At 36.6% G+C, this 12,002-nt stretch overlaps 1 protein-coding gene across 4 annotated transcripts in view; it reads right to left on the reverse strand.

Moving 5' to 3' along the window:
- Positions 1–12,002, reverse strand: part of WDR49 (WD repeat domain 49) — a 134,571-nt gene that overhangs the window by 67,518 nt on the left and 55,051 nt on the right. The gene's annotated exons all lie outside the window — the stretch shown is intronic.

Genomic DNA, 12,002 nt, shown 5'->3' on the forward strand with positions numbered 1-12,002 from the left:
GCCTATTAGAGTCAAAGATGACATTTTGAGAGAAGCCAGAGGACAAAGATAAAAAGAAACAAAGATAAGAATTACCTTCGAGCAGGATAACAACAGATGTTGCCAAGGATGCAGAGAAAGGCAAACCCTCTTGCACTGTTGGTGGGAATGCAAACTGGTGCAGCCACTTTGGAAAACTGTGAAGATTCCTCAAAAAGTTAAAAATAGAACTACCCTAAGGTCCAGCAACTGCACTACTAGGTATTTACTCAAAAGATACAAATATGCTGATTCAAAGGGGTACATGCACCCCAATATTCATAGCAGCATTATCAATAACAGCCAAACTATCAATAGAAAAAGCTGTCAACTGATGAATGCACAAAGAAGATGTGGTATACATAAACACACACACACACACACACACACACACACACACTGGAATATTACTTAGTTATCAAGAAGAATAAAATCTTGGGGCACCTGGGTGGCTCAGTAGGTTAAGCCTCTGCCTTTGGCTCAAGTCATGATCTCAGGGTCCTGGAATTGACCCCCACATCTGGCTCTCTGCTCAGCAGGGAGTCTGCTTCCCACCCGCCCTCACCCCGCCTGCCTCTGCCTACTTGTGATCTCTGTCAAATGAATAATCTTAAAAAATTTAAATTAAAAAATAAAATAAAATCTTGCTATTTGCAATGACATGGATGGAGCTAGCGTATTATTATACTAAACAAAATAAGTCAGAGAAAGACAAATACCATATGATTTCACTCATAGGTGGAAAATCAGTAATGATATGTTGAACATGTGGAAAGGAAATAATAGAGTGAGAAAGAGGGAAGCAAACCATAAGAGACTCTTAAGGACAAAGAATAAACTGAGGGTTGATAGAGGGATGTGGGTAGAGGATGGGCTAAATGGGTAATGGGTATTAAGGAGGGCACTTGTTATGATAAGCATTGGGTGTTATATGAAAATGATCAATCCCTAACTTCTACCCCTGAAACTAATATTACATATGCTAAATTACTAGAATTTAAGTAAAAATTTGAAAAGGATTACATTTGACTTTTCCTTAGAAAACATGCAGTCAAATAGGGAGTCAAGTGAATATTTAAAGTGTTAAGAGGAAAAAAAAAACCCACAAAACTAGAATTCTGTATCTTGTGAAGATGACCTTAAAATAAAGGAGAAATAGACTTTCTCAGACAAACAAAAATTAAGAAAATTTGTTCCTAGTAGACCTGCTTTCAAAATATGTTAAAAGTTCTTTAGAGAGAAAAAAATAATTTAACTCCAGAAATGAGATCTACATGAAAAAGGAAGGACATTAAAGAAGGAATAAGTGAAGGTAGAATAAAAACTTCTATTTTTCTTGTTCTTAATTGATCTAACAGAGCAAAACAATAATACCAACAATATATTAAATTATGTATGCTTATATATACATATATGATTATATACAGATATATGCTTACATGTAAGGGAAATGAATGACACAAAACATACAGGAGAAAAGAGGGAGGAATTCGATTATTTTATTATTATAAGGTACTAAAACTACTTGTGAAGTAATATAGTGCTATTTGAAAGTGGACTTGGATTTATTATAAATGTATACTAAAAACTTTAGAGCAACCATTTTTAAAAAGTTAAAAATAAAATATAACTGATATGTTAAGAAAAGAGAGGAAATAGAATAATTTTAAGTGCTCAGTTAAAATCATGAAAGTCAGGAGCACCTCGGTGGCTCACTCATTAAGCATCTGCCTTTGGTTTAGGTCGTGATCCCGGGGTCCTGGGATTGAGCTCTGTGTTGGGCTCCCTGTTCTGCAAGGAGCCTGCTTTATCCCCACCCATTCCCCCTGCTTGTGCTCCCTTTTGCTGTTTCTCTCTGTCAAATAAATAAATAAATTTTTTAAAAAATAAAAATAAATAAAACCACGAAACTCAGAAAAAAGAGTAGAAGATAAAAATAGGAACAAAAGCAGGGGCAACGAAGAGAAAACAATAGCAAATATGAAACCTATTAATCCAATTATACCAATAATCACTTTGAATGTCAATGGGCTTAATGAATCAATCAAGCCAGATTATCAGATTGGATCAAAAATCAAGACCTAACTATATAGTATAAAAAGAAACTCAATTTAAATATAAAAACACCTATGCAGCCATCAAAAGAAATGAAATCTTGCCATTTGCGACAACATGGATGGAACTAGAGCGTATCATGCTTAGCGAAATAAGTCAAGCAGAGAAAGACAACTATCATATGATCTCCCTGATATGAGGAAGTGGTGATGCAACATGGGGGCTTAAGTGGGTAGGAGAAGAATCAATGAAACAAGATGGGATTGGGAGGGAGACAAACCATAAGTGACCCTTAATCTCACAAAACAAACTGAGGGTTGCTGGGGGTAGGGGGTTTGGGAGAAGGGGGTGGGATTATGGACATTGGGGAGGGTATGTGCTTTGGTGAGTGCTGTGAAGTGTGTAAACCTGGTGATTCACAGACCTGTACCCCTGGGGATAAAAATATATGTTTATAAAAAATTAAAAATAAATAAATAAATATAAAAACACATACAGATTTAAAGTAAAATGACCAAAGAAAGATATAACATGCTAACATGAATCAAAGGAAACAAGAATAGCTATTAACTCCAGACAAAGCAGACTTTAGAGCAAGAAAGTTAGTATGGATGAAGAGGGGCATGACAAAAGGTCAAACCTCCAAGAAAACAACAAGCCTTAATATGTATGACCCTAACAACTGCATTAAACTACATGAGACAAAACTTGTAGAAATGCAAGGATAAATACATTAATACACCTTTATAGTTGAAGATTTCAATACTCCTCTATCAGAAAGGGACAGAACCAGCAGGCAGAAAATCAGTAATGATATGTTGAACTGAAAAACCACCAATCAAGTGGATATGAATATAAAATAAACTACCTCATATAAAAACAGCAAAAGATACATTTTTCTCAAGATTGTATGGAACATTCACCAAAGTAAATAGTATTTGGGGACATAAAACACATCTTAACAAACTTCAAAGGATAAAAATCGTACAATCTCTGGTCTCAGACCACAATAAAATTAAACTAGAAATCAATAAGAGAAGGATAACTGGAAAAACCCCAAAATACTTGGAAATTTAATAGCACACTTCTAAATAACACATAGGTCAAAGAACTCTCAAGAGAAAATTTTAAAATATTTTAAACTAAATTAAAATGAAAATACAGCTCCTGTATGGCTCAGTTGCTTAAGCATCTGCCTTCAACTCAGGTCATGATCTCAGGGTTCTGGGATCGAGCCCTGCATTGGGTTCCCTGCTCAATGGCGGGTGTGCTTCTCCTGGTCCTTCTGCCTCTCCCTCTACTCATGCTCTCTTTCTCAAATAAATAAATAAAATCTTTAAAAGTAAGTAAATAAATAAATAAAATGAAACAAAATGAAAATACAGGGGTGCCTAGCTGGCTCAGTTGGTTAAGTCACTGCCTTCGGCCCAGGTCATGATGCCAGAGTCCTGGGATGGAGTCCCATAGCTGGCTTCCCCTGCTCTGCAGGGAGCCTATTTCTCCCTCTCCCTCTGCCTCTCCCCCTACTTGTGCTCTCTCTCTCTGTGTCAAATAAATAAATAAAATCTTTTTTTTTAATACAAATAAAAAATTTTAGAATGCAGAAAGAGCAGAAATTAGAGGAATATATACACATACATTAGAAAAAAAAAAGAAAAGTTAATACAATTAAAAGTAAGCAGAAGAAAAGAACAAATTAAAATTAGAGATCAGAAATCAATGAAACTAAAAACCAAAAAATTAATGAAGTCAATTAAATCAAAAGCTGGCACTTTAAAAAGATAAGACTCTAGCCAGGCTAAGTAAGGAAAAAAAAAAAAGAGAGAGAGAGAGAAAGAGGATACAAATTACTCATATCAGCAGTGAAAGAAGAGACACATCACTGAAGATTCCATATACATTAAAAGGATAATAGAGGAATACTGTAAAAACTCTATGTCTACAAATTTGACAACCTAGATGAAATTGGCCAACTTATTTAAAGACACAATCTTCCCAAACTCACACAAGAAGAAATAGACATAAACCAAGTTCAAACAGGCCTATATCAATGAAAAAAATTAAATCAATTGTTAATTATACCCCAAAACAGAAAGCAGGCTGAATGGATTCATTGGTAAATTCTATGAAACATTTAAGGAAGAAATAATGGCAGTTTACTACAATCTTTGCTGAAAGGATAGAAGCAGAGGGAATACTTCCTAACTCATTCTATGAGGCCAGTGTTACCCTGATACCTAAACCAAACGAAAACATTACAGAAAAGAAAACTACAATCCAATATGTTTCATGAACATAGATACAAAAATACTTAACAAAATAATAGCTTATCAAATCCAACAACGCATAAAAAGAATCATACAGCATAACCAAGTGAAATCTATCCCAGGTATGAAAGGCTGTTTCACATCTGAAAATTAATTAATGTAATCCATCACATTAATAGACTACAAAAGAAAAATCATGTGATCATATTAATAGATGCAGAAAAAGCATTTGACAAAATCCAATATCAATTTATGGTAAAAATTACCAGTAAGCTAGTAATAGAGGGGAACCTCCTCCACTCGATAAAGTATTTGCAAAAAACTTACGGCTAATATCATCCTTAATGGTGAGAAATGTGAAGCTTTCTCTACTAAGATCAGGTAAAAGGCTAGGATATTACCTGTCATCACCTATTTTCAATACCATATAGAAACTTTACCTAATGCAATAAGACAAGTAAAGAAAATAAACAGTATAAAGATTAGAAAGGAAGAAATAAATTGTCTTTGTTAGCAGATGATGTGATCCTATCTGTAGAAAATATGAAAATCAACAAAAAAACTCCTGAAATTAATAAGTGGGATTACAGCAAGATTGCAGGATATGAGGTTAATATACAAAAGTCAATCGGTATCCTATATAGCATCAAGGAAAAGTAGAATTTGAAAATAAAACTATAAACCCATTTACATGATCATCCATGGAAATTAAATACTTAGGTTAGGTAGAATCTAACAAAAATGAATAAGGTCTATCTGACATAAATTACAAAACTCTGATAAATAAAATCAAAGAACTAAATAAATGGAGATATTCCATGTTCTGTGGATAGGAAAACTCAATATTGTCAAGATCTCAGTTCTCCCCAACTTAATCAATATATTCCAGCAATGCAAATAAAAATCCCAGTAAGTTATTTTATGGATATTGACAAGCCAATTCTAAAGTTCATATTCAGAAACCAAAGACCCAGATAAGCTAACACAATATTATAAGAAAAGAATAAAATTGGAAGACTGACACAATCAACTTCATGATATACCATAAAGTGCAATGAAGACAGTGTAATATTGGCGTAAGAATAAACAACTAGATCAATGGAACAGAATAGACCCCAAAACAGATGCACATAAATAGAGTCAACTGATCCTTTAACAAAAAAGCAAAAGCATTTTAATTGAAAAAGAATAGTCTTTTCAACAAGTGGTGCTGGAACAACTGGACATCGATGTGTAAAAAGAGGACTCTAGACACAGACCAAACACTGTTGACAAGAATTAACAAAATGGATCACAATATAGAAGGAAATTTAAATAACCGTGGGTTTAGCAGTGACTTTTTAGGTAAAACACTAAAGGTACGGCCCATGAAAGAAATCACTGGTAAGCTGGACTTCATTAAATTTAAAAATATCTACTCTGCAAAAGACACTGTCAAGAGAATGAAAAGATAATCCACAGCTTGGGAGAACTTATTTTCAAAAGACATATATGATGAAGCACTGATATCCAAATATACAAAAAAAAAAAAAACAACTCTGAAAATTCAACAGTAAAACAACTCAATTTAAAAAATGGGCCAAAGTGGGACGCCTGGGTGGCTCAGTTGGTTGGACGACTGCCTTCGGCTCAGGTCATGATCCTGGAGTCCCGGGATTGAGTCCTGCATCGGACTCCCAGCTCCATGGGGAGCCTACTTCTCTCTCTGACCTTCTCCTCGTTCATGCTCTCTCTCACGGTTTCTCTCTCAAGTAAATAAACAAAATCTTTAAAAAAAAAAAAAAATGGGCCAAAGAACTTAACAGACACTTCACCAAAGAACATAAACAAATGGCAGATAAACATCTGAAAAGATGCTCCACATCAGAAGTCATTGGAGAAATAGTAAAACAACACAGTACCATGCACCTATTAGAATGACCTAGATCTGGAACACTGACAACATTAAATGCTGATGAGGATATAGAGCAGTAGGAACGTTCAGTCACTGCTGGTGTAAAAGCAGACTGGTGCAGTTACCTTAGAAGGCAAATAGCCTTTTTTTTTTTTTTTTTTTTTTTTTACAAAACTAAACATTCTTACCATTCAATCCATAAATCATGTTTCTTAATATTTATCCAAAGGATTAGGAAATTTATGTCCACACGAAAGCCTATGCATGAATGTTTATAGCAGCTTTATTCATAATGGCCTATACTTGGAATGAAAGCAACCAAGATGTGCTTCAGTAGATGAATGAATAAATAAATCGTGGCACATCCATCCAGTGGAATACTATTCAACATTTTAAAAAACAAGTTCTTGAGCCATTCGAATACACAGAGGAGACACAAATGCATATTACTGAGTGATAGAAGCCAATCTGAAAAGGCTGTATGCTATAATGGTAAATGCATGTGACTATAAATTTGTCTAAACTCATAGAATGTATCACACTAAGATTGACCCTAATGTGAACTGCGGTTCCATCTGGTGATAATGATGTGCCAATATAGGTTCATCAGCTGCAACAAATGCACCACTCTAGTGGGGGATGTGGATAATGGAGAAGGGAATGCATATGGGAGGATGGGGGGATATGGTGTATTTCTGTACTTTCTACTCAATTTTGTTATGAACCTAAAAGTGCTCTTAAAGAAACAAATTCTTTAAAAAAAAAAAAAAGCCGAGACTGTGATGACGAGACAGGCTGAGGTAAGGGTCCTCTCCTACTCTTCTGTTGGATTTCACGTGGCTTTCCTGGAGAATATTTGATAATATCCATCAAGGTTATAGACATAAATACTCTCTGACCCAAAAATTTCAGTTCTAGGGATTTATTCCACAGATGTTTTCTCACTCGTGCTGGAAGTTGTATGTTCAAGGTTAAAAACTACTATGTTATTTGTAATCTAAAATGCTGAAATCACTCCAAGCTAATACACTTTGATACACCCATGTAACGGAATACCGTGCAGCTGTAAGAAAGAAAGAGGATACTCTAGGTAATGAGATAAGATGATCTCTAGACTGGATTTTTAGGTGAAAAATCAATGTATAGAACGGTGTTTCTGTGCACAATATGCTATCATTTGTGTAAAAAATACTTACTATTGATTCTTAAATATTAAGAATTGTACATATCCTATTTAAATGTAAGTCTACATACATACCTCTATAGCATAGAATAGCCCTGAAAGGGGGCTCCTGAAAGTCATGAAAACTGCTTGCCTCCAGGGAAGGAAGCTGAGTAAGTAGAGATGGGTAAGAAGAAATTTTCAACGTATACCCTTTTGTCCTTTTGAGTGTTGTAGCATTGAAATGAATTATCCCTTGCAAGCTAATCACATTTAAGTACACACATGCATACGTGTGTGTGTGCATGTGTGTGCACACATATATGTTTTAGAGTAACGCTGAGACTAGGATAATTCCCATGTCTCCAATAAGGGACCAGAGCTCACGGCCTTGGGACTGACATGTAACTAAGTATAACCTTAAGCTGACAACTGAAGAAAAGTCGCGTTATTAAAAGGAAGGTCACATGGAGCCCAGCAAATAAGGCAGGCAAAGAGAAAGTCTTCATCAGTGTTTATCCGGCTCTGTTCAAAAGAGAAACTCATTGATTTGGCCTTAAATACAAGCACTAAATGTCTTGTAAGGTGGAGATACATTTCCCTCAAGCTTATCCACTTCCCTTTACTCAGATTTACAATCACCAAGGAAGCACCCTGTCGAATTGGTTAGATTGTCAAATGTCTCAATTCCCAAAAGATGGTGTGCAGGAGAGAGGACAGGAGATGCATTGTCACTAGGAAATTATAGCCCGGCCCCATTTTTAATGAATGATCTGACTTGATGTTTGCTGTGATAGTGTGAGAGTTGGTCCTCAAGAAACAGCACCAGTCTGGCTAAAATAAAGAAGGGTCGTCTTCAAATTTTCAAAGTCAACATCCCATGCCAGATTATGGGAACCTCCCCAATGACCTCAGGGGTCCTGCTGGAGGCAGCCAGGCAGCCGCTGACATGTCTCTTTATGTAATCATGCGTGTGATTAATTTTGCTCCCAGAGACTGGGTAAAATGGTAAGATTCTGGGAGGCAATTTGTGTATCAAATTATCTAATATGCATATATTTGAACCTAGAAATGCATTCCTAAGCTCCTACCCTAGAGAGATAAAGTCATGAGTGTGAATATATTTATGCACAAAAAATTCGTAACAAAATTCTCATCAAGGCAAATGGATCAGTAAATTAGGATACGCATATACAATGGGATATTGTGCTGCTTTTTAAAAATGATGAAGTAGATCTACATTTTAGATACAAGGAAATATATTCATATATATTATTCTAATATATCATAAAATAAAAGAGTTTACAGAATGATATTTATAAAAAATATTCTATGCAGAGAGATATTTAGAATATGTTGATGATATTTCCTCAATATTTAGTTCCTTATTTGAGCTTACTGCATGGTTTTAATTTCTTATAAGTACATAGTGTTTTACAAAAATAAGTTATTTAAATAATAAAAATGGTTAACATCATTATCTACCAAAATGTGATGATGCCTAAATATCTAGTCTGACTATAAATATGTCCTTGATGCAAGACAAACTGAGCCGTTGCCTATTTACAGAAACACATAAACCCCCATCATTAAGATGAGAGCCATAGTGATAACTCAGAAATTTTATCTATTCCATTTTATAGGAAACCTACAAATACATTTTTTCAAGTTTCCTAACCTTCATGGGTTTTTAATAAAAGCTTCATTTAAGAATTCAGTGCAAAGACAGTTCATTACAACTGCCCCCAGGATATTGAGTTACTTTGATTCTTACAAAATTAGACATTCCAGGGACTCCTTCATCCTGTCCCAACTTGTTCTGCTGCTGGCTGTGAGGGCATGCTTTGCTGGGTGAAGAAAAGCACATGCTTTCTTTTAAAAGATTTTGTGGGGTTTCATATCACTTTCTTAGATGAGGGTGCGAGTATATACCAAAAGGCAGGAATATAAAGAAAAGTCACAGACTGCCCCAAGTTGCTTTTTATATAGGGATTATGTGGGGTCTCCGCCCAATATCAAACAGAATGAAACATCTATAAAGTGTGGGCAACATGTTCAAATGATAACAGAAAGGAAGGCTTTCATTAAACTCAAAAACAGAGCCTACCAAAAGGCACCAAACCAGATAACCACAGAGCAAGTGCCAGTGGACTTGGAAGGGTTCCTTTTGAACTTGGAATGAGAAGGGGTGATAATTCACCAAACCTAGCCTTTGAACATATATTCGATACCCATATATTTGATACTAAGGAGTTGTAGGAAAATACAGAAGTGGGAAACAAGGATCTTTCCCTTACACCAAAAACAGGAGGAGAGAAAAATGGGAGTTCAGTGTCTGAATGTGAAAGAACTAGAAACGTGAGCAATACTGTAAGAGGGGAAAGGGGAGAGAGGTAAGTGCGGGGTGTCCCCGGAGACGGAGACTTCAGGAGCTGAATAGACCACAGATGGGCTCTGGGACTAAATACCTATTTATTTATTTATTTATTTTTACTTTAGATTTTTATTTTTTTATTTTTATTTTTTTAATTGGTTAATTCTCTCTTTTTGCACCACACCCAGTGCTCCATGCAATCCGTGCCCTCTATAATATTTATGAGCAGGAACCGCAAGGGCTGTGGAGAGAAGAGGCAGGAAAAACATCTACCTCACCTGAAGGGGCGTTCCTGCACAAAGCCCAACTCAGGGTCCCCTCCCCCATCCTAACTCTTCCCAACCTCTGCTTTCACGTAACCCATGGTGAAAATAAAGATGAATGAATATCAAGAAGTTAGTAAGGAAAAAAGTGGCATAGAGCACCAGAGTTTAACCTGAGAGGTATGGGGGTCCGGGGGAGCCTTGCTAAGGCTGGCCGTGTGGGAGGAAGGAGGGCTGCTCCTGAGAGGCAGGCCACAGCAAGGCAATGCTGGAGGGAATCCCTGCTGTTACTGTTTTCATGTCTGTGCTCCCCACCACACGCCCAGCCCCTACCACCACACACACATATTGAAGGGTCAGTAAACTGAAGCTTAGACAGGAGACGCTAGCTGCCCAACATCTGCACTCTGATCTAACTCAACAGTTCTCAAAACTTTTGCTCTTGGGGTTCCTTTACCCTCTTAAAAATTATTGAAGAATTACAAACAGCTTCCATTTATAGGGGAGATAGAGACACACAGAGAGAAAGAGAGAGACAGACTATGTATCTACCATATTGGAAATTTAAACTGAGCAAATGTGAAAACACAGGAATACAAAAGCATATTTTCCTTTAGCCATCAGAGCAATGATGTCATCACTCGTTGTGTAGCCTCTAGAAAACTCCACTTACAATCATGAGACAGAAAAAGTGACAAAAACAAACAACAAATAAAATGATGAAAACAGTCTTGATCTTACCAATTTTCTGAAAGAATCTGAGTCTCCCTACAGGTCTGAGATCACACTGTGGAAATTGCTGTTTTAACCTCAAATCCATGCTTTTGCTTAGGCCTCTTTTGAAGGTGCTCATGCTATAATAACTTCTGTCTGGAACTGCTTCCTTCCTCTAGAGAATCCTGCTACAAGACTTCAGGGCTGTAGTCTGTCACCCACCCCAGCCCCAGGCAGAACTGATGACCTGCCCTGCACAGCACTTTGCTCTTATCTCTACTTCATTTTACTGGATTCCATTTTTCCTTTGTGAGTTACTAATGTGCCTGCTTTCCCTTCTCTCATCCGTCAACCCTGTAATGAGCCCCTGCCGGCAACCAGCACCAAGAAGAAAACCAGGGCCTGAGTCTCCCTGAACTACTGGAAAGAAGAAACTATAGTGGATGAATCTGCTTCCTCATTTCTGGCACCTGGACTTGTTCAAAAACTGTTTTATTTACTTTGTCTAATGATTCTGAAATGGTAAATTATCACTGGTGGATGGCACTGTAGGTGATACTGTTTTCTTTGTTCTTAACTGCAATACATTTTTATAGTGATAAATGCAATACAATGTTGAAGTATTTCTCTGTAGCTTAGCCACTAATAGTTAGGAAACACATGCACAAAATGAACAGCTCTATGTACTTTATATACATATTAATGTTTTTAATTAGTTATGCTCTCAACAGCAGAAGTAGAGGTATGAACACCCAACTCAGTTGCACAGTGAGTCTTCCTACAGCTTAATACCAAATGTGCATATTCCATCGTTCCCTGTAACGTGCATGTATTTGCCCTATCTTAGCTCTGTCTTCACGTCCCAAATGTTAGATTCCACATCTTTGTGTCCCATCTCCTGAATCCCTCATGGAATATTGCTCATTTAATGGCCAGACGACATCGTATCTTAACATCTACATACAAATCTAGCTTCTTAACTTCGCAACTCTCAATTAGCAAAAATGCTCTCCTGGAAATAAATAACATCTCTGGCTTGGCCACCAGGGAGCCGAAATTCACCGGCTGCCTCTGTAAAGTTCAGTAAAACATTTCCGGGGGAATGTTCCCTACAGATGGAATTCAAAATGGATTATTTCGTAAAGGACTTTTATCTCCGAGAATAACCAGAAAACAGAGAGTCTGAAGCAGTGACATGACACACTACTCATTACTAACAAAGGGCTTTCCACCCTCTTGCGCAAAAACCCAACTA

Source organism: Mustela putorius, unplaced genomic scaffold (genome assembly GCF_011764305.1).
Source record: "Mustela putorius furo isolate JIRA1106 unplaced genomic scaffold, ASM1176430v1.1 tig00003834_pilon_pilon_pilon, whole genome shotgun sequence".
In the NCBI taxonomy this organism is placed as follows: Eukaryota; Metazoa; Chordata; class Mammalia; order Carnivora; family Mustelidae; genus Mustela; species Mustela putorius.